Source organism: Paramisgurnus dabryanus, chromosome 11 (genome assembly GCF_030506205.2).
Source record: "Paramisgurnus dabryanus chromosome 11, PD_genome_1.1, whole genome shotgun sequence".
NCBI classification, from domain to species: domain Eukaryota; kingdom Metazoa; phylum Chordata; class Actinopteri; order Cypriniformes; family Cobitidae; genus Paramisgurnus; species Paramisgurnus dabryanus.
Window position 1 is genome coordinate 22,524,962 of NC_133347.1, and position 23,374 is coordinate 22,548,335.

The 23,374-nt window shown below is 37.6% G+C and overlaps 1 pseudogene; it reads right to left on the bottom strand.

Moving 5' to 3' along the window:
• Positions 1–331: 331 nt before the first annotated feature.
• Positions 332–21,059, bottom strand: LOC135741403 (uncharacterized; annotated as a pseudogene).
• Between the last annotated feature and the right edge of the window lie 2,315 nt (positions 21,060–23,374).

The following is a 23,374-nucleotide window of genomic DNA, read 5'->3' on the forward strand; positions in this document are numbered from 1 at the left end:
AATGGTTCAAAAAGCCACAAAGTCTTTCCATTCCTCCCTCGGCCGCTGGGCAGCTTCTTCGTGTGTTATTTGATTTTGTTTAGATTGATTTTTAAATGTCTGGAATCACTTCGACCTCAGCAGCTCAGGGATTTTTATTTGTGCTGGAAATCAGTTTAAATCCTTTGCTGTTAAAATCAGATAGCATGTCCAACTTTGAAAAAAAAACTTTGAAACAAAATCATTTAATTTTTTTATTGTTCTCAGTATTATAACTTTTTTTTTTACAAAAGTAACTGTGCAAAATAATATATGGTACATTAATTTGCAAAAATAGTTATTTCACTTTGTAAATAAAGTTACCGAAGAACAAGCATTAATGAACATGGGGGGGGGGGATCACAGCTTATTCAAGTTATCAAACGAAACAGTTAACACAATAATTTTGATTAATGATGGGAGGCACACAGCTGCTGTAACCATTGACTTCCATAGTGGGAAAACAAATATTATGGTAGTATTGTGATAAATGATGAAGTAGACATCTTGATAAATGATGGTAAGTCTATTACTTTAATTACAAAAATAAGGAAAAATCATGTTACTCTCAGGTTAAATATGGTGTACCACAGGGATCAATTCTAGGCCCTATCCTCTTCTTGTAATACAGTAATAAAGTAGTTAGCTTGTCCAGAACCGAACACACACACACACATCCCTTTTTCTTGTAAGACTTTAACATTACATGGGAGCGACCTCTACGTTTCTAGTTCCCAGAGGACATTGAGACTGACAGAACCAGTTCCAGTTGCCGTGATGCTCATCCCACCACTGATCTACTTGCATCCAATCATCATTACGCTCAGCTGATGTCTGTTCAATGACAAACTTACATTATTTAATAAGAAATGACTCCATGTAACTTCTAATACTCCATCCTAAACTATATTTAAGACTGCCATGCTCCGTTCTTTGCTTTTCTAAGTTTTCTTTGTTTCTTCTAACTTTTACCTTTTTTTGTATGAGTTATCTGGTGGTTTAGTAAGTTAGCCCATTGCCTAAAACTCTTTCCACAAACACTACAGTGATAAGGTTTCTCACCGGTATGAACTCTCTGATGAACACTTAAATAAGATCGAGTAGAGAAGCTCTTTCCACATTGAGAGCAGACGTAAGGTTTCTCTCCTGTATGAACTCTCTGATGGATTTTTAAGGATCTTGACTCAGCAAAAGTCTTCTCACACTGAGAGCATTTGTAAGGTTTATCACCTGTATGAGTTCTCTGGTGTGTCACTAAATGGCCATTTTGATTAAACCTCTTCCCACAAACACTACAGTGATAAGGTTTCTCTCCCGTATGTACTCTCTGATGGGTTCTCAGGCCATCTTGTCGAGCAAACGTCTTATCACACTGAGAGCATTTATAAAGTCTTTCACCTGTATGAATTGTCTGGTGTTTCACTAAAATGTCATTTCGACTGAAACTCTTCCCACAAACATTACAGTGATAAGGTTTTACTCCTGTGTGAACTCTCTGATGAACTCTGAAATGAGATCGATCAGAGAAGCTTTTTCCACAGTGAGAGCAGACGTAAGGTTTTTCTCCTGTATGAACTCTCTGATGGGTTCTCAGGCCATCTTGTCGAGCAAACGTCTTCTCACACTGAGAGCATTTATAAAGTCTTTCACCTGTATGAATTCTTTGGTGTAACACTAGGTTAAAACGTTTATTAAAACTCTTCCCACAAACACTACAGTGATATGGTTTCTCTCCAGTATGAACTCTCTGATGGGCTTTTAAGTTACTTGACTGAGTAAATGTCTTATCACAATGAGGACATTTGTAAGGTTTTTCACCTGTATGAGTTCTCTGATGTAACACTAAGTTGATACGTTTATTAAAACTTTTCCCACAAACACTACAGTGATAAGGTTTCTCACCAGTGTGAATTTTTTCATGGCGTATCAGAAGATATTTTAGATGAAAACGTTTATCACATTGTGAACATTGATATAGTTTCTCTTTTGAGTGAATATTCTGGTGTGGTTTTAATGAACCTGAATCCCTAGTTTTTTCAGATTCGCTGCACTTGTATGCTTTTTGTCCTGTGTGAATTCTCTTATGAGCATCAAGACTATATTTGGTTCTGAAGTAATTGCCACATTCTGTGCAGTAGAAAGACTTTTCATCACTGTGTGTCCTCATGTGGGCTTTAAGTTGAGATAAGTAGACAAAATTCTTCCCACACTGCTCACAGTGAATCGTCGTCTTCTTCTTCTTCTTCTCTCTGTGCTTTTCTGAATGAAGTTTCTTCTCTTGAGTTTGTGCTGTCAGTCGCTCTTTTGATGTTGAGGACTTTTCTTCATCAGAACATGAATCCCTCTTCTCATCTGTAATAAACATACAATTCAATTCTCTTTTCACTCTTATAAACAAAGAAGGATGAATGAGATCCTTTATCTTTTTTTATATTCACACAGAGACAGAAGACAGGTGTCAGTCCTGTTATTACAGCTGCATCATTACACGTCAGATTAAATGTAATTAAAAAAATGTACACAGCTAAACATTTAAAAAAGTTAATCTTTTATAAGAATAAATACAAACATAACTAGTGATCAAAGTCAAAATATGAAATGCATTGCAGTCGCTGATCCACTATTTTGTAGAGGGGAGTGAAATGGACCATTTTGTATTTCTACAAACACAATTTTCACAATCCTTGCTGCATATGATTACACCCATAGAATGAGAAAAAGAATGAAAATATTTTCTATGTGTCTTTTTTAAAGCATATGCCTGTAGCTCAATAAATAATAAAGATAATTCATTTTAGTTCTTACATTTTTGGGGGGTGTTTTTGTTAGTGAGTTTGTAACTTAATACCACATTTTATAAAACAGGTACTCACATGTCAAAAAGACCATTTCCCCCACATAAGAAAAAATCATGCTCTGGTAAATCATAATTTTGAGATAAATGATGAGATTACCCTTGGGGTGGTTTCCCAGAGAGGGATAATCTTAAGCCAGGACTACCTTAGTTTAATTAGGAAATATAACTAGTTTGAACAAACATGCCTTACTAAAACATTACTTGTTTGCATTTTGAGGCAAAACAAAGGGCACTGATGTATTTTAAGATATGTTAGTGCAAGTTGTTTTCAGTTTGGACAGCTCTTGCATTTATTTTAGTCTAGGACTAGTCTAATTCCTGTTCGGGAAACCACCCCTTGGAGGTTAAAGCTAGTCCTAGATTAAAACACATGTTTGATACATGTCTCAAACAAAAGCAACATAACTGACAGATGTTAAAATATGCCAGTGTCATTGATTTGTCTCAAGATACACACAAGTAACGTCTTTTTGTAAGGCATGTTTAAAAAAGATGCTTAAATACCTCAATTTAACTAAAGTCTAGTCCTGGCTTTAGCCAAGAACTGTATGTGAAACAAGGCCAAAATGCATTGCTTTAAAAAATTTTTTTTACCTTTTGGCCTTGTTTCACATACAATTCTTGGCTACAATTTTTTTCTGTTGCACTGGTGCCACTGCAAAATTTATTATTATAAAATGGCCAGTTCTGGTCCTTTATTCTGATTGGTTGAAACGCGTTCTTAGCTGTGATAAAATACCCTGGTAACCCCACAGTTTAGACCGCATTACATAGCTTAAGTATCACTGCCCCACTGTTGCTACGTACTGATTTATGAAAATAAACACCTCAGTCTTTATCATATTGTTACATTTTCTAGAATTCAACAATTATTGGCGATATCCAGATAAATGTCAATAAATATTGTTACGTTATCACGTCAATTAAGAGAAAATGCTTCCATGAGGAGTTTTTCCTCAAATCCATATTTCCGCTATTATCCACTAGGTGGTGATCCTACCCAACTTAAACACTGACGCATTCACTCAACACTAAAAACTCTGTGTAAGTTTTGATCATCGCTCTGAATCTGATCTCTAACAAAAGTCCTTAAAAATATTAATAATTATATTAAGTAATTATCTCAGTTTTTAGCTCAAAATTTGAGAGGTGATAAGAGAAGAAATGAAGGTAGGATGAAGTTTATTTTTTGAAAGCGGAGGGTCTGTTCTTTTATTTGATATATTTTATGTTTATTTAAAGAATAAAATTTTTGTGGAAGGCATTAAACTAAAACTGGGTGGCAACTTTTTTTTTTAAATGCTGATGGGAAATTTAAGTATTCTTCCAAGCATATTTGATCCACACTTCAACAGTTGCACAATATAAATGTTTATGTATAAATTAGATGAATGTTGATTTATGAAAATAAACATCTTTAATCATATTTTCATTGTGTCTTTGCTGCGTCTATGTTGCTTGAGAACTGGACTCTGTTGCAGCCACACTTAATTCTGAGGAACTACTTTGTTTGGCAGAAGAATTATATTTGTACTAATATAATTTCAACTTATTTGATGTGACACCGCGACACCGTCTTTCACCGTCGTTTTGATATTTTCGTGTAGTTAAATCATTTAGTTTCGTTAGAGATAGCAAACACACTAAGAACTGAATGTGTCTGCTTCCTGAATTCAGCAGAGCTGACGTGCGTCACGTCACAGAGCAGCAGGTGTCAGATTTCATTTATTTCTATCAGAGTGTGTGAGGCAAGCTGACTGACCAGATGATAGCAGAAGCCGCGTGCTTACTCGTTTTTGTTATAATATACATATATGATGTTTAATATAAGCGAGATCGTTTTGTTGTTTTGTTTTTCATCAAGAAAAATAAACCCATCATTCAAGCAGCGCTTTATGGAGAAGTAGCCGGTTGCTCTGCTTGGGACGTTTGGGTTCTGTCAGAATTACCTGCGCACATTGACTCAAGCACTTAATTAAACCAGCTGTTGCACTCGCATTGCACGCAAATTCATACACGATTTAACGCAGTGTACGCAAGCACTGCATTTAAACAGTTGCGTAATTCAAAAGTGAAGGTAAAATGTGCACGTCTGCATGCACATTTATAAGCCCCTCCCACACTGTGATACCGGGATCACCGGGTTTGTGACGTGTCAATTAACCGGTGGGAAAATTCTGTCACTGCGGCAACCCTACTTCTTGGGAAATATTACTTTAGTATAAAAATAATTTTCTTTTACAAAAGTGATTATGTCTATGGCCTATCCAGTCACTCTTCCGTGATGCCTCCCCACCCTATTCCCTCATTTTATTGGGATGTGTGTAATTGAATCCTTATCTTATCAATTAATTCTTGTAATTTAAGCATTTATGACTTACTTGGGTGATACGACTTGCTTTGCCTACAGTATAGTATTTTACCAATTTACAATTACATCTCATAATCTTGACATTTAACATAATAATTATTACTTTTTTAACTCATATATTTAACTTTTAAAGCCATAATTATCATTAAAGCTCATCGTAAAGATTTTGTATGTCAATTTGAATTTATATCTCATAAATATGATTTCCCAGAGCATTTTTTTTCTTAAATGGCGGAAATGGGCTTCCATATGGATAATTAAAAAAAAAAAAATTAAATACAACAATAATTGTGGAGACATACCTGGCAGAATAAAGTCCTCTTCCTCTTCAATAGGTTCTGTTTTTATCTCCATCTTCAGGTTCCTGCCGTCCACCAGTTTGACTGAACACATCTTCAGTGTGGTCTGCAGGATCTGCTGCTGCTCTCCAGCGTTACAGGCAGTATTCAGAGACTCTGTGGAGGTTTGATCAGTAGATTCCTCATCCTTTAAACCCTGAATACTGTCACACACTGCAGTGTCCTGAGCGTCTGTGGGCTTTGACTCAGTATAACAGAGTAAAGTAAGACTGAGATTTGAGTCCTGTGTGTGTCTGGATTTCTCTTCAGAGAGTTTGTCCAGCAGTAACTGTGGTGAGCTTTGATCCTGACATTCTGTGGAGCTCCCATCAGTCACATACACTGAAGATTCACAACAAACCACATCCTGACAACACAAAAATATATTATAAATGATTTGATGTTGTCAAACAGACAGAGTGTTTCAGGTAAAGGATGTTTAAGCTGTACAAACCTCTCTCTTCACTTCTTCATCTCCTCTTGACCTCAACTTTGCCTCCAGTAACGCCACCTCTTTCTTCAGCTGAGAGATTTCTGTGATGAAATCATCAATATCCAGCATGGACAGATCAGTTCCTGCTGATTTACAGCACATCACATCCATCTCATTATCGATATACACTAAAATACACCGCGAAAAGACTCTGTTTACCTCAATAAAACACTCAAGAGAGGAAAAACAATGAGGATACACACAAATAGTGATGGGTTATTTGAAGCGAAGCTTCGCAGCGCCAGTCGAGAATAAATGGGCGTGCCAAATGAAGCCTGGCTTGTGTTGTTAACGTAGAAATCACGTGACCAAAGAGGTCTTGGTTTGTGTGGACACGGTCTGAGTGTCGATTCCGGATAAATCGTTTCGAAACTGGCGCCTCCTTGTGGGTGTTGTGGCGGGATAGGTGTCAATAGTGGTAGAAGCAGAGTGTAGGAGAATTTATTATTAGTAGTAAATTATATTAGTTCTAATATATAATTATAAATCAGTTATATATATTTTTTTATTAATTAGCTATATTAAAGTATTATTATTGTATAAGTTAGATCAAATTTGTTGGATTACTTTAGGTTTTTGGATTTGGACTGGTTGGTCTTTGTAATAGAGCCAGCAAGAAAGAGGAAATCCTCTCCTGTCTTGGAGTATTTTGAAATTGTTGTAAAATATATTGTAAAATATAAATTGTTATATTTTAGTGTGTTAATATTATTAAAAGACACACTTTATGGTAGTATACACATTATTTCATGTTTCAAGGTGAAATGCTTACTGTGCCGTGATTCAGCAATAATACCTCTTCCATGCTCAGGCATTATCTAGCACTGCATGAGCATGCACATACTACTAAAAATCCACAGACTAGTCAAAGTAATATATAATCTTATTTCTTACATTTATCTGAAGTGAATCTCACAAGAACAGAGGACCCAGTATATTGGGCTCAACATAAGCAGCAGTACCCACACTTATACCAGCTGACACTGGCATTTCTATGTTGTCCTGCATCCCCTGTTTCATGTGAAAGGATATTTTCCAAGGCTGGAGAGGTTTTATCCAAAAAGAGGAAACGTCTTAATCCCAACACACTTCAAACTATTTTGTTTCTCAATAATAAATAAATAATAATATAATAAATCCCCAAATGATCTGTTGCAATTTTCTTCATTGTACCCTCAGACATGTAAACACACACGCACACGCACACGCACACGCACACATTTTTGACGTCCATCCTGCCTCCACTTCATCCATCTCCCCTCCGCTCTCACATTTTGACGAAGATTCCTGAAGTACTCCTCCATGTGAATGAAAACCTCAAGATGAAACTTGTATTAACATTAAAGGTACAATGTGTAAGATATTTGCAGTGAAGAGAGTGGCTAACCGCACACTGATCCACTTGTGACAATAAGTCTACAAAAACAGTTTTTAAAAAACTATGTTTTTGTAGACTTTTTGTAGACTTAATGTCACAAGTGGATCAGTGTGTGGTTAGCCACTTACTCAATTACTCGTTTGGCTCCACGCACCTGAAGTACATGGACTTATAACTAAGTACACTTCTTTGGTTGGAGCGCTACATATCTTCCTTAGTTCCATAAGATATTTGCAGTAAAATATCCAACAACCACAATATTTTGTCCAGCTGATTACTATCAATATCTCTTATGTTTTCAACTACTTGTAAATTATGAGAATATTGCCATTCTAAAAACAGTGACATGGGGCACCTGTCAATGACGACGTTAATATCCACGTTACCCATTGTTACTGCCTTTACTGACGTAGAAACCACATGGCAACAGTGTCATGGACAAATGTGGAAGTAATACCATCTGCCGGGCCACTCGCTTAGTTTATGGAAAATTTGTTAATCTGAACACTTAATTCTGTGCGGTGTTGTTAAAGCTCCACTGTGTAGGATCTACTCCCTTCTAGCGGTGAAAGTCTATATGACAAGCAACTGAATATTACTTTCTAGCCCCCCCATTCGGAACGCATTTTAACTCATACCGTGGCCCGGCCGTGTCATGCCAAGGTTAACATGGCTTCCAGTAGCTACAAAGCAAAAGCAATGAGAAAAAAAATGAACAATTTGCAATGTCCTTTGCCTGTGATCCATCAAAGCACACAGATTTATGTTTAACATGAAAAAAGTCTGATTGTCATGATATGTCCGCTTAAAATCACATACAAAAAGCAACCATGACAGGTTTAAATGGACGCGAACTAATATTATGTCAAAGTACAATGCTTATGTTTTAAGTAAACGTTACATGTCTGTGTATGTGTAAGAGCTTTCTCTCATATTGGTGAAAAAAGATCGCGCAACTTTCACACGCTTGTAAAATGAAACGAAAGACGCGCAGATCAGACGCTTTTATCAATGAAAGGCTAAAAATAGCGCTGTCACCGTGTGTTTGTGCTAGAGGTCAGAAAAGATGAAAAACATTTATCTCAGTACCTCAGATTACATAAATGGGCGTGAGAGACGGCGTGTGTCTGTTCGAACACATTAAACCACATGCATGTTTACACTAACAAGTGTTATGCATAATCATGCTAAAGTTAGCCAAGGAACTATAAAACTTCAAGTTTACAACAGGGACTGTATCGATGTAAACGAATATGCTGAATTACCTGTGGAGAATATAGAAAGTGCAACTTCAGTGTCCCTTGAGCCCCACCTTGGAAAACTAACTCCAATAGTGACTTTGGTCTTGATGTTTTTCCTGTCACGTTGTCGTTTAAAATCCCCGTTTCGCATCCTTGGCGATTTGTTTTAATGTCCTCGAGAATATGTCTTTAACAGGCTTTCAAATCAAAGCATTAGATCGCAGGTTCATCACGGTGTGCGGTTGACGTTGTTGTAAAATCCGAAGGATTCAGCTACGCAGGTCACAGGCTGGATACGTCATCAAGCCTGGTTTATTTAAATCAACTGAGCATTACAATCGCAAGTCATACGCATATTACATCAATTTACAGTTAACTAAGAATAATTGTCAGCTTCATAATTGTTAATATTCTGAAATAAGACTGTCTTGATGACGTATACCGCCTACACATGCAACCTCCGGAGGCTGCGTTATTGAAACCTTACATAATGAAATAAAACAATGTCATCAAACACAACATTTATAAAACTTGATTACTTTACCTCATGCGTTAACATGATTTCTCGTTCCCGTCTGATTGATGGCCATCAGCAGTTGAGTTAAAGACAGCAAATCCAATCATTCTACGCTTCAGAGCGCCATTAATCTCCGGCATTGGTATTGTTTTGATTGTGCGCCATTTAGCGGCGCAGTTTTTATAAATTGCATCTTTAAAGTCTGTAGTATCTTCCAGTAAAGAATCACCAACAAAGAGATGCTGCATATCAAAGCTTACACTTTACTGAGGCGTTGGAGTTACACACAAGACAAACAATTCACAACGTGCTTCACCTTGCACTCTACTTCGAACACACCATGAAGTACATCACCTATATATATATAAACCAACACTGACCCCTAGTGGATACTCCAGGATACTACATCCCCTCCTTCTTAAGCTGGAACTTGGGGGTCTTTTCCTGTATTTAAGATTTTCACGTAATAGGACTAATTAACAATAAATCTCAAGTAGAATTTACAAATAGCAATTACATAAGTTACACAATCCTATATTAACAACACATTATCCCACAGATCTCATTAACTCTTGGACCAATGTATTGTACTGATCATTTTTATGCATTTACTTAACTCATGTAACATAGTCTTTCAAATAAGCTGGAGGGCATCTCTCTCTTCCTGATCTTCGCAGCTTTGTGTGAACATTAGTGTCTTTTTCAGCAACAGGCACTTCTGAGGATTGTTGGTTCTCAGTAACAGACAATTCTGATGGTTGTTCTTTCTCAAATGCAGACATTTCTTTACCTACAGGTGCTTTAGCAAAATCCAGCTTTGGCAAGACAGAAGCATCGACACCCTGTTCATTCTCGGAGGGTAGAAATATCTCCAGCATCTCATCAGCACCACGAGTTTGCATTTGGTCCACATGTCTCTTTACAATTTGTCCTTGTCCAATAGCAGTTTTGTATGACACAGGTCCAGTACAACTTTCCACTACGGCCGGAATCCACTTTGGACCAAAGCTGTAGTTCCTCACATACACGGAATCTCCAGGTTCAAAACTTCTGAATTTACAATGTTTATCATGGCTTTCTCTTTGTTTTTGTTGTTTTTGTAGGACTTTAGTCCTCAGGTCAGGAAGGAGCAAATCAAAGGTTGATCTTAACTTACGGGACATTAACAATTCAGCAGGTGCCAATCCAGTTGTTGCATGAGGTGTGATTCTATAATTAAACAAGAATCTTGCTACTCTTGTCTCCACAGTGTCACCTGTTAACTTCCTCATCCCCTCCTTGAAGGTTTGTACAGCACGTTCTGCAAGGCCATTTGATGAAGGATGGTAAGGAGCAGACATAACATGCTGAATGCCATTTCTCTTCATAAAAATCTTGAACTCTTCACTTGTGAAACATGTTCCATTATCCGTCACAATCATTTTAGGTAATCCATGTGTACTAAAACACTGTCTCATTTTCATAATAGTGATTTGTGAAGTGGCATGTGTTACCGGGTAAATTTCTAACCATTTAGAATGGGAATCTACCATAATTAAAAACATTTTTCCCAAAAAGGGGCCCGCATAGTCTACATGAAGTCGTTCCCAGGGTGAGCCTGGCCACTCCCATGGGTGCAAAGGAGCTTGAGCAGGTGCCTTCTTACAACTTTGACATACCTCACAATTCTGCACAACTCTCTCCACATCTTGATCCATTCCAGGCCACCACATGTATGATCGGGCCAATCCTTTCATTCGTGTCATTCCCAAATGGGTCTGATGTAACTGAGTCAATAAAGCAGCTCGTCCCTGGGTTGGTATAATGATTCGAGCTCCCCAAGTGACACATCCATCTTTAACACTCAGTGCATCTTTCCTATGAAAATATGGCAAAAACTGTGGCTCTACTATGCTAGGCCAGCCCTTCAGGATGTACTCATGTACTTGTGAGAGTATGATGTCATGTTTTGTCCATTTCTTTATTTGTTCAGCGCTAACAGGCAAATCATCCATTAATTCCATCATTAGTACTTGATCATCATTGTCATCAGGTTCTCCATTACCAGGCATTGGGAGCATTTTGATGACATTTACCTGGTTTGTACTCAATTTTGTACTGATATGCTTGTAACATCACAGCCCACCTCTGTACTCTAGGTGACCCCATTTGAGGAATTGCCTTGGATTCATTGAAAAGATTAATCAAGGGCTTGTGGTCAGTAAGAATTGTAAATGATCTACCATATAAATACCTGTGAAATCTCTGAATGCCAAAAATCACAGCTAAGCCTTCTTTGTCCAACTGTGAATATCGCTTCTCTGCAGGCGTTAGCGTTCTTGACATAAATCCCAGAGGTTTCTCCACACTCTCTCCTTTCCTACGTTGCGAGAGCACTGCCCCCACTCCGTAGGGTGAGGCATCACAGGCCAGAATCAATTCGGCATCAGATGAATAATGCACTAGCACATTGGCTTTTCTCAATAGGGCTTTAGATTCCTTAAACGCTTTTTGTTGTAACTTTTTCCACATCCACTGAACATCTTTCTTTAACAGCAGATGTAGGGGGGCTAGCAGCGTTGCCAGATTTGGAAGGAATTTATTATAATAATTCAGCAGCCCTAAATATGCTTTAAGCTCTGTGATATTTCTTGGTTCAGGTGCCTCTTCAATGGCTTTCACTTTAATCTCTGTAGGATGGAGACCCTGTGCATCTACCTTGTGGCCTAAATATTCCACTTCGTCTGCCAGAAATGTGCATTTCCCTCGTTTTAGGCGCAAGCCAGCTTCTTTCAATCTCACTAACACTTCGTCTAGTGTCTTCAAGTGACTTTCTTGGGTAACACCAGTCACCAGTATATCATCCAGATACACAACCACTCCTGGAATGTCTTGTAACAGTCCCTCCATGGTTCTCTGGAAAATAGCAGGGGCTGAAGAAACTCCAAATGGTAACCGATTATAGGTAAATAATCCTTTGTGTGTGTTTACAGTCAGATACTTTTTAGAGTTGTCATCCATAACAATTTGTTGGTATGCGTGACTCATGTCCAACTTTGTGAACTGCTTACCTCCATCCAATCAAGCAAACAGATCTTCCACTCTTGGTATAGGATATTGTTCTAAGGTTGACACTCTGTTGACTGTAAGTTTATAGTCACCACATAATCTTATGCTGCCATCTGGTTTTAGGATAGGAACCACAGGAGCGGCCCATTCTGCATATTTAACAGGTGAGATAATTTTGTTTTGTAGCAGTCGCTTAATTTCTTCTTCCACCTTAGTTTTTAAGGCGTATGGTACAGATCTAGGTCTAAAAAATCTGGGGCTAGCATCAGCCGGCACATGAAGAGTAGCAGTGGTGCCCTTTAAAGTTCCTAGCTCCTCTTTAAATACTTCATCATGCTTAGATAGTACTTCTTGTAATGTCATCACATCTGACTGTACCAATTTTATCTCACTCCATGGTAACTGAATTTCTTCCAGCCAGGCTCTACCCAGTAAGCATGGTCCTGTTCCTTTCACTATAACAAGTGGCATTTTCTTCTCGTGCTCTTGATACCGCACCTGAACATCAGCCACACCCACTATTTCTAGTGCTTCTCCTGTATACGTTCTTAACTTGATTTTTGAAGATCTTAATTTAGGAGCGTGTGAGTCTTTCCAAATGTCTTTGAACATTCCTTCATTCATCAGACTTACGCTGCATCCTGTATCAATTTCAAAAACTACAGGTCTGTCCTCCACTTGTAATTCAACAGTAAAAGGCTTGACTTTTTTCTCTGACTCAGTTTTAACACATGCCAAAGTGAACGTTTCCTCTGCTTCATCACTGTCATAATTACTTTCACTGACATTAAATGCTTTATATGGCCGCATACTTTTTCCTCTCTTTTCGGTGACATCTCGTCCCCTCTGTTTACCTTTATTGCGACAGGCCCTGGCAATATGGCCAATTTTACCGCATACATAACATGTGTCCTTTTTAAATCTACATTCATTGGGCATGTGACTTTTTCCATGGCACCTGTAGCATGCTTTAGCTTCTTTTTGTTCGCCTGGCTCCTCTCTTATTTCATGACTTGGTTTCCTTGCCTTAAACCGGACGCTGTTACATGTTTGCATGTTGGATTTACTTTGTAAATCTAGCACATTTTTGTTAGCTGCTTCGGAGGCTAATGCAATTTTAAAAGCAGTCTCAAATGTTAGATTAGGCTCTGAAAGCAATCGTCTTTGAATTCGATCCTCCTCTATGCCACAAACAAGGCGGTCTCTTAGCATTTGATCCAATGTTGTGCCATAATTACAATCTTGTGCTAATCGTCGTAACTCGGCCACATACTCAGTTACAGTCTCTGTTGGCTTCTTTGTTCTTGAATCAAATTTAAATCTCTGTACAATCTCACTTGGTTGTGGATTGAAATGATTCTTTAGCAATGTTATTAACTCTTGATAAGTCTTTTCACTTGGTTTAATTGGACTGAGGAGATTTCTCATTGTACTATAAGTTTGCGGTCCCACCACACTTATAAGAATAGCTCTTTGCTTACCCTCGTCCTCGATTTCATTAGCCACGAAAAATTGCTCCAGTATTTCTGAATACTCTTCCCAAGTTTGAGCCTTTGCATCAAATGCTGCTAGTGAGCCAATCGTTCCTGTAGCCATGGTTAATCTTCTACCTGTGTTTTAGACTCTTTTTCTCCTCTTCAAGTAGTTATCATCCTTTTGCTCTTTCAAATGTCGTTTCTCCTCTCGGGATTAAACTTCATCCTCATCGCCAAAATGTAGTATCTTCCAGTAAAGAATCACCAACAAAGAGATGCTGCATATCAAAGCTTACACTTTACTGAGGCGTTGGAGTTACACACAAGACAAACAATTCACAACGTGCTTCACCTTGCACTCTACTTCGAACACACCATGAAGTACATCACCTATATATATATAAACCAACACTGACCCCTAGTGGATACTCCAGGATACTACAAAGTCACAATGAAATGGAAATAGCGACTGTCTTATTTTCCCCATCGTGACGTATATCCGAAAGAGAAAAAAGGTAGGACTGGACTTGAATTTGTCCATTGAGAATTGATTGGATCGTTGGGTCATGTTGCTATTTGCTGCAATTTTTTTCCTGGGCCCCGCCCATCTGCCACACCCCGTGAATGGAAGTAGAGATCAGGCTTGTTCGGCGCCGCAAGAACCGACAGCCAGGTGATGTCAAAGAAACACGAAAGCGATTTAAAAAAAAAACTCCTTCACCTGATTTTGCGAATCACTCTCGTGGTACTTTAGGTGTGTTCGACTTCATGCGGCGCTGCGCAGACCGATCGGCGGCTGACTTGAAGCAGTGCATTCCGGTTAGTAATTTTGTCCGACATATAATTTTGATATGACTGTGTCATATGGTTTTAAAGTACCGCGAGAGCGTTTCGAGAGTAGCCGGGAAGCTCAGCCGGTGCAGCTTCTCCAGAGCGGCTGCACGGAGTTGTGATGACGACACAGCTTTAGGTGATTGGTCGCCTCATTGATGACAACGATCACGTGCGTTTCAAGTTTAATCCAACCTTTAGTTCCACTAATAAACATTATAAATTCATGTTTTAAAACAGGAAAAAACACTTTAATATTCTTAAATATGTCATATTGTGTCGTGTAATAAAATAAAATAACAAACTCTATTGGTATTTTAATAATAAAGGCTAAGTTTCCCGTTATTTTCGGGTATACAGTAAGCAGCAATTAAAATATTCGATATAAAATTTTTCTGGTTGCAACTTTTTATTAAAAGATTTGTTTTTATCAAATTCAGCATCTAATTCACTTCATTTGCTATTAAAAACAAGGAAACATGGCGCACACGTCACTACGGCAAACAGCAGGTGTCCGGCTTGACGGCTCCGTCTTCAGTTCCTCCCTCGACTGCAAGCGGCAAACCTCGCCGATCGGTCTGCGCAGCGCCGGATGATCTCGAACACACCTGGTGTCTTCATCCAGCTGTCGATTCTTGCGGCGCCGCATGAAGTCCAACAAGCATAGCGTTTTGAGGAGGGGAGGAGATTTTCGTTTTTGATTAAAGATTATGAGGGAACATACATTTTTAAAAGATAATGAAGCTCACAAATAAATCATTAGTAAAAAATACCACAATATTAAAAAAAGTTTTTAATTTTAATTTCAATGTGACTTAAAATACAACAACAACACTGTCCCAACATAAGATTTAAACAATATTGTGAAAAATACTGTAGAATATAATACACTTAAAAGGATAGTTCACCCAAAAATGAAAAATTTGTCATTGTTTACTCACTCTCATGTTGTTACAAACCTGTATACATGTCTTTGTTCTGATGAACACAAAGCAAGATATTTTGAGAAATGTTTTTTAGCAAACCGTTCGTGGAACCCATTCACTTCCATATTATTCTTTTCTCTTACTATGGAAGTGAATGGGGTCCATGAATGGTTTTGTTACAAACATTTCTCAAAATATCTTGCTTTTGTTCATCAGAACAAAGAAATGTATGCAGGTTTGTAACAACATGAGGGTGAGTAAATGATGACAGAATTTTCATTTTTGGGTGAACTATCCCTTTAACTAGATGAAATATAATACCAAAGAATAATAAGAATAAACATGAATGATAATAAAAATAAGAATAAACACGAATGATATAATTGAATAAATGATCAATTAAATACGGAGCCTTCAACCAAGCCAAACGAACCGTACTTACTCAAACATACTCTAGAAGGTACAGTACACGTAATGTAAGAGCGCTTAGACACTATGATGATTTCTGTGTAGTTGTTCTTCAGTACGTTTCTTGTGATGATTCTCAAAACCTCTGGTAAGTTTTTTTTATGTATGACGTCTCTCATGAAGTCTGAGATTAGATGATTTAGTGAAGCTCTTTTCACAGTGAGAGCACTGGTAAGGTTTCTCTCCAGTGTGAACTCTCTCGTGAACCTTGACCTGAGATGAAACAGTGAAGCACTTTTCACAGTGAGAGCACTGGTAAGGTTTCTGTCCAGTGTGAACTCTCTCGTGAACCTTGACGTGAGATGAATCAGTAAAGCTCTTTTCACAGTAAGAGCACCGGTAAGGTTTCTCCCCACTGTGAACTCTCTCATGGATCTTTAAGTGACCTGCCTGAGTAAACGTTTTGCCACAATGAGAGCATTTGAAAGGTTTTTCACCTGTATGAGTTCTCTGGTGATTCAATAAACCATCATTTCGAATAAAACTCTTTCCACAAACATTACAGTGATAAGGTTTTTCTCCAGTATGAACTCTTTGATGAACACTGAATTGAGATCTATTATTGAAGCTTAATCCACATTGAGAGCAGACGTAAGGTTTCTCTCCAGTATGAACTCTCTCATGGATTTTTAAGTGACTTGACTGACTAAACGTCTTGTCACAATGAGAGCATTTGTAAGGTTTTTCACCTGTATGAAGCCTTTGGTGTGACACTAAACCATCATGTCGATTAAAATTCTTACCACAAACACTACAGTGATAAGGTTTCTCTCCAGTGTGAACTCTCTGATGATGTTTTAAAGCAGTTGAATCACGAAAGCACTTTCCACATTGAGAGCAGACGTAAGGTTTCTCTCCAGTATGAACTCTCTGATGGGTTTTTAAGGAATGTGAATGAGCAAACGTCTTTCCACACTGAGAGCATTCGTAAGGTTTTTCACCTGTATGAGTTCTCTGGTGTGACACTAAATTGCCTTGTTGACCAAAACTCTTCTTACAAACACTACAGTGATAAGGTTTCTCACCGGTGTGAACTCTCTGATGAAGTTTAAAAGATGTTGAAAAAGAAAAGCACTTTCCACATTGAGAGCAGACGTAAGGTTTCTCTCCTTTATGAACTCTCTGATGGGCTTTTAAGAAATAGGAATCAGCAAACGTCTTCTTACACTGAGAGCATTTGTAAGGTTTTTCACCTGTATGAGTTCTCTGGTGTGTCACTAAATGGCCTTGTTGATTAAAACTCTCCTCACAAACAGTACAGTGATAAGGTTTTTCTCCAGTGTGAATTCTCTCATGGACTTTTAGATGACGTTTATCACCAAAACCTTTATCACAGTGTGAACACTGATATAGTTTCTCTTTAGAGTGAATATTCTGGTGTAATTTTAATGAACCTGAATACCTAAAGGCTTTATTACATTCACTGCACTTATACGGTCTCTCATTGGTGTGTAAACGCATGTGTATCTTCAGACAGGATTTTTTGCTAAATCTCTTCTCACAGTGAGGACACTTGTACGCTTTTTCTCCTGTGTGAATTCTCTTATGAGCATCAAGATTATATTTGGTCCTGAAGTAATTGCCACATTCAGTGCAGTAGAAAGGCTTTTCATCACTGTGTGTCCTCATGTGGGCTTTAAGTTGAGATAAGTAGACAAAATTCTTCCCACAATGCTCACAGTGAAACTGCTGCTTCTTTTTCTTCTTCTCTCTGTGCTTTTCTGAATGAAGTTTCTTCTTTTGAGTTTGTGCTGTCAGTCGCTCTTTTGATGTTGAGGACCTTCCTTCATCAGAACATGAATCACTCTTCTCATCTGTAATAAACACACAATTCAATTTTTTTTTACTCTTAAAGGCAGTTTTATGGGACGCCCTGCTTTGTTGTGGTTACGCATCTGCTTTGTTTGTTCAATGGTCTGATCAGTGGCACACTGAACTCTGGAACAAATACCTCATCGAAAATAACACTTTTTTGGTTTCCAAAAGATGGGCGAGACGGCAATTAAGGATCAGCGCTATGTGGAGGGAGGTTTGGCAGCTGATCTGTAGTTATTATTGTATCTTTACATAATATATAGTACATATTTTACACAGAATATTTAAACAATGTGCATTTGTGTGTAATTTGAGTTAGACAGAAATCCAAAAACTTAAGAGAATGACCAGCTCAAAGTTGATTAAAACAACTATTTCAAATGCTGAATTGATTTTTTTATTTATTAGTTAAAATATGTATAACTTTAATTTTTTAACTAATTGAAAAAGCTAAAGAATCGTTCAAAACGTACAAATTATTCGGCAAAATAATCGAGGATTTGTCAATTAATCAGTCTTATAATCAATAGATCAATCGATTATCAAAATAATATATTCGACAGCACCTTAGCTAAGCCAGAGCCATTTGAGCTTAGCTGGCGACTGATGCATGGGCTTAGTCAAACACTCTAATATTTATGTCATTCAACAGCAAGGTAACGTCACCTTAAGTTGAAAGTGACTGCGGTTACGCCCACTGAGTGGCAAAAGACAGAGCGGCAGAATTTGTGTACAGTGTGAAATCAAAATACACAGAAAATACTTCTCCTTTCTGTATTTTTTTTTTGGCAGTCTGTCGCACAACAGCTTTTTCCCCATAAAGACGCATTTTCCCCATGTTTTCGCTGATTTAACACTGTAATGGATCGTCCATACCAACGTCCACTGACCACAGGTGGGTTGACAAGTTGCTAGGATCACTATCAAGTCCAACTAAATGTAATTTTTGCTGATAATTGTCAGTTATACTGACATTTCCGCGGCAGCCACTAGAACAGCCAGCCATTTTGACTGAGCGACAGCAATAACATAGCGTGAAAAGCGCGTCTAAAATGGGAAAAGTAGTTGTGTGATGTAACGCATATATGTCAGGAAAAGCAATGTCTGGCCATATGCCAATGTCCACAGACTACTGGTTGTTTGGCAAGTTGTTAGGGTCACTGTTAAGGCCAACAAAATTCAATTTAAGCTGATCATAGTCAGATTAACTGGCTTTTTCGTGACAGCTGCTATGAAAACCAGCCATTTTGTTGAATGTTTTGAGCTCCAGCGTAATATAAACTCCTTTTAGATTTTAGTCCTTAAATTTTTCTGGTCTTAGATTTGTGAATTTGTGACCGAAACTCACGTTTTATAAAAACAGGTGCTCACATGACAGTTTTAATTCAACAATAACTGAGGAGACATACCTGACGGAATGAAATCCTCATCTTCATCAGAGTGATGCTCTTCAGCTGTGGTTTCTCTTCTTATCTTCATTATCAGGTTCCTGCAGTCCACCAGTTTGACTGAACACATCTTCAGTGTGGTCTGCAGGATCTGCTGCTGTTCTCCAGCGTTACAGGCAGAATTCAGAGACTCTGTGGAGGTTTGATCAGTAGATTCATCATCCTTTAAACCCTGAATACTGTCACACACTGCAGTGTCCTGAGCGTCTCTGGGCTTTGACTTAGTATAACAGAGTAAAGTGAGATTGAACTTTGAGTCCTGTGTGTGTCTGGATTTCTCTTCAGAGAGTTTGTCCAGCAGTAACTGTGGTGAGCTTTGATCCAGACATTCGGAGATCCCATCAGTCACATACACTGAAGACTCACAACAAACCACATCCTGACAACACACAGAGAGTAAAATTATTAAAATATGAGTTACTGCCAAAATCAGTATAATATCAGGTCAGTATTTAAAAGTAAATAATTAATTTTACGCAAAATCCAATATCCGCCATGTTATTCTGTCATCTTTTCTCCCTTTTTTCCAATACAGAGTCGTCTAAGATGGCGGCGCTACCGGAAGGTAGTTATTTACGTTAATAAAGTTTTAAATATGGATATTTCTACAACAACACCGCACGGATTACCTTCAGAAGACCGTTGATTATCATCCTGGAGCCGTTTGGATTTATTTTGTGAAGGATGGACACACTTTTTTTGAACTTGAAGGTTGTGGACCCCGTAACATCACATTTAATCAACTGAAAGACCTAAAACATTTTCTAAAATATCCGAAAATGTGTTTGTCTGAAAAACGATGGACATATGAAACTCGGACAGCTTGGGGGTGAGTAAATCATGGGTTTAATATCATTTTTGGCCGAACTATCCCTTTAATGTTTATCTTTTTAGTCAGTGTGTACAACTGTTCAACTAAATGAATATAAAATGGCAAAGATGAATGCACATTTGTACATTGAATTAATAGATTTCTAGCATTTTGAAACAAAAATGTCATGGATTTATTGCATTTTGTGGAAAAATAATTCGTTTTTATAATAAATCTTTGAAAATGAAGTTATGGATTTGAATTTTTTATGTTTTTATAACCTAAAGATGCTATGGGAAAGTTTGTAACAGAAAATAGTGGTTTTCGTCACTTTCTTGGTATAGAAAACACGTTTTTACCAAAATTAGTCAAAATGGATTTATTGCGTTTTGGAACCAAACTCTTCATATATAGGACTACATTCATTTAATTTTAATTTACTATCACATTTAAAATATGTACACTATTCAATAAAAACATTGAGTACTATGTAATGAAAAACGAATGTTTATTATACACTTAAACTGACTATTGCTTGACTATTAACATAATTGAAGCCCTGCTGTAACTGTCATGAAAACAAACTTTTATTTGGTTAACTGTGTGTATATATGTGTGTTTTAATCAATGGTCATATAATATGACTGCGGTCTGACCGTTCTGACTGGTGATCACGTGCGCGCAAGTTGGGTGATTATCGCTCTCCACTTCCTGTGAAGTGATGTATCGATGTTCCCTGCGCAGTGGCCACCGGATTGAATCTCACTGAAGATGGCGGAATACCCTGTGTACCCACGAATACCACTTTGAAGTCCACTTACGGTCGACGCACCTAGTGTTTTCCGGTAAAAGGATGTTTAAGCTGTACAAACCTCTCTCTTCCCTTCTTCATCTTCTCTTGACGTCAGCGCGTCCATCTCCTCACTTAAATGCACAGAGATAAGACTCTGCTTACATTAAAAAACTAAAAACTCAAGAGAGACAAACACTGAGGATACTCAAACCTCGACACCACATGTGAGCGCTTTCTTCTTCTTCTTCTTCTTGTACTGTTTATTGGCGGTTGACAAGCCAACTTATGGTGTATTACCGCCACCAACTGAGTGTGGAGCATTATATAGGAGGACAGTATTAGAAGAAAAAAAAATTAATTAAACATTAAACCTTTGTCCATTGTTATATTCTACAGTCTAATCTTGTGCTTTTAGGGTACCTAATTAATTCCGTTTGCACTATGGATTTTCCTGTACAATTGAGTAAATTTGAAAGGATTACAATGTTGTTTCCAAAGTTTCTCATTTTATTTAATTCTTCTCTCTCTCTATTATACTTCCCACATTTCATTATTACATGCTCAACAGTCTCAGGCTCTTCTTCATCACAAAATTCACATAAACCTGTTTGATGTTTCCCTGTTCTATGTAAATATTGATTTAATCCACAGTGTCCAATTCGGAGTCGAGAAATAATAGTATCATAATTCCTTTTATTTCTAACCATTCTTCCTTTACCAACATGTCTTTGAATATTATGAAGGTGTCTGCCTTTTGTTTCCCCATCCCACATCTCTTGCAATTTGATGCTCATTAGTTCCTGAATTCTTCCTTTTACTTCGGTTTTACTTAGTGGAATTTTAAAATCAATATCCACATGCTCCAAAGCCTGTTTAGCTAATTTGTCCACCTTTTCATTGCCTTCTACACCTACATGTGCAGGTACCCAAAGAAATATCAATATTATTCCCATATTTTGAATCCTATTGAGACACATTAGTATTTCACAGATTATATCGTGTCTTGAGGCAGACTGTCCACTTTTTAAACTACTTAAAGCAGACAGTGAGTCTGAACAAATAACAGTCCTTGATGGTTGAGCTTCTTCCACCCATCTATTCACAATTAACCGCTCCATTAACTTACACAGACAAGATGTCAACGCAATAGGTCTATTACTGGCAGCATCATGTTTATCCTTGCCTGGCTTTAATATAGGGACAATTACTCCATGTTTCCACGCTGCGGGGAGTTTTCCTATATTCCATATTTTATTAAACAAACCAAGTATTATATTCAAGGACATATCAGAAATTTTTTTAATCATCGCATAACAAATTTCATCTTTGCCTGGAGATGTTTGCTTAATTCCCCCCAAAACTCTTTTCAATTCATACAAAGAGAATTCCTTATCTATAGAGTCATCATTAGTAGGCATTTTATCCATCATATTATTAGGATGTTCCCTTCTTTTAAACTCTCTACTTTTCTTCATTTCTTCTGATAAATGATTGTTGCTATGTACTTTAATAAACACCTCTGCTAGCATCTCGGCTTTTCCAACATTTGTCACAGCATTTCTATCCCCATTATTCAATACAGGGAGATTAAAGTTTATTTTAATCCCACCCATTTTTCTAATCATGCCCCAAATTTCACTGACATCTACTTTTCCCCCTACAGTGTCACAGTAGCTTCTCCAATAATTCCTTTTTGTAGCTCGAATCACCCTTCTCACAGTTGCTTGTGCTTTCTTATACAGAATTAGATGATCAAATACATTATTTTTCTTAACCTTTCTAAACGCCCTGTTCCTGTCTTTTCTTGTGATGGTCGTTATCGAAGCACTGCTTCATGAGGCTTCGAAACATTTACGAATCTTTTGTTTCGAATCAGTGGTTCGGAGCTTGTTTCAAACTGGCCCAAGTCACGTGATTTTAGCAAACGAGGCTTCATTACGCCATAACTGTTTCGAAACGTTTCGAAAATCCGATGGTTCACCACTAGGGGGAGTTGATCACATGACCAGGTGAACTCGAGTCAGTTTTATTATGAAAGTTCATAAAACATTTATCCTTCTGACTAAAAACACTACCATTTTGTCTACTTTTTGTTTATAGACAGATTTAATGACAAAAATGTGCATAATTAAAAGGGTAGTTAGTTTTAATGATTTGTTAATAAAACTAAAAACACATAATAGACTTTTAACTATGTCTTAATTAAGTTAAATAATTTGTTAAACATTTTAATACAAATCTTGCTATTATTTTGTTAAAAAAAGTGTAAAATGTTTGGACATATCTGCTTTTACACTATTTTGACCAGCAGGGGTCGTCAGCGTGTGTGGTGTTTCGAACTGCTTCGAAAAACTGAATCAATTTTCGAAGCAATTGGTTCAATTGATTCGAAGCTTCGAAAAGCTTCATTTCTCCCATCACTAGCGCCTTCTTTCTCTTTCTTTCTTGTGGGTTTATCGGCGGATTAAAGAGCTGCAGCGCACCTCCTACTTTACTGGCAAGAGAAGACGCTCAACACTTCGTCTGTCATTCACTACACAAAAAAC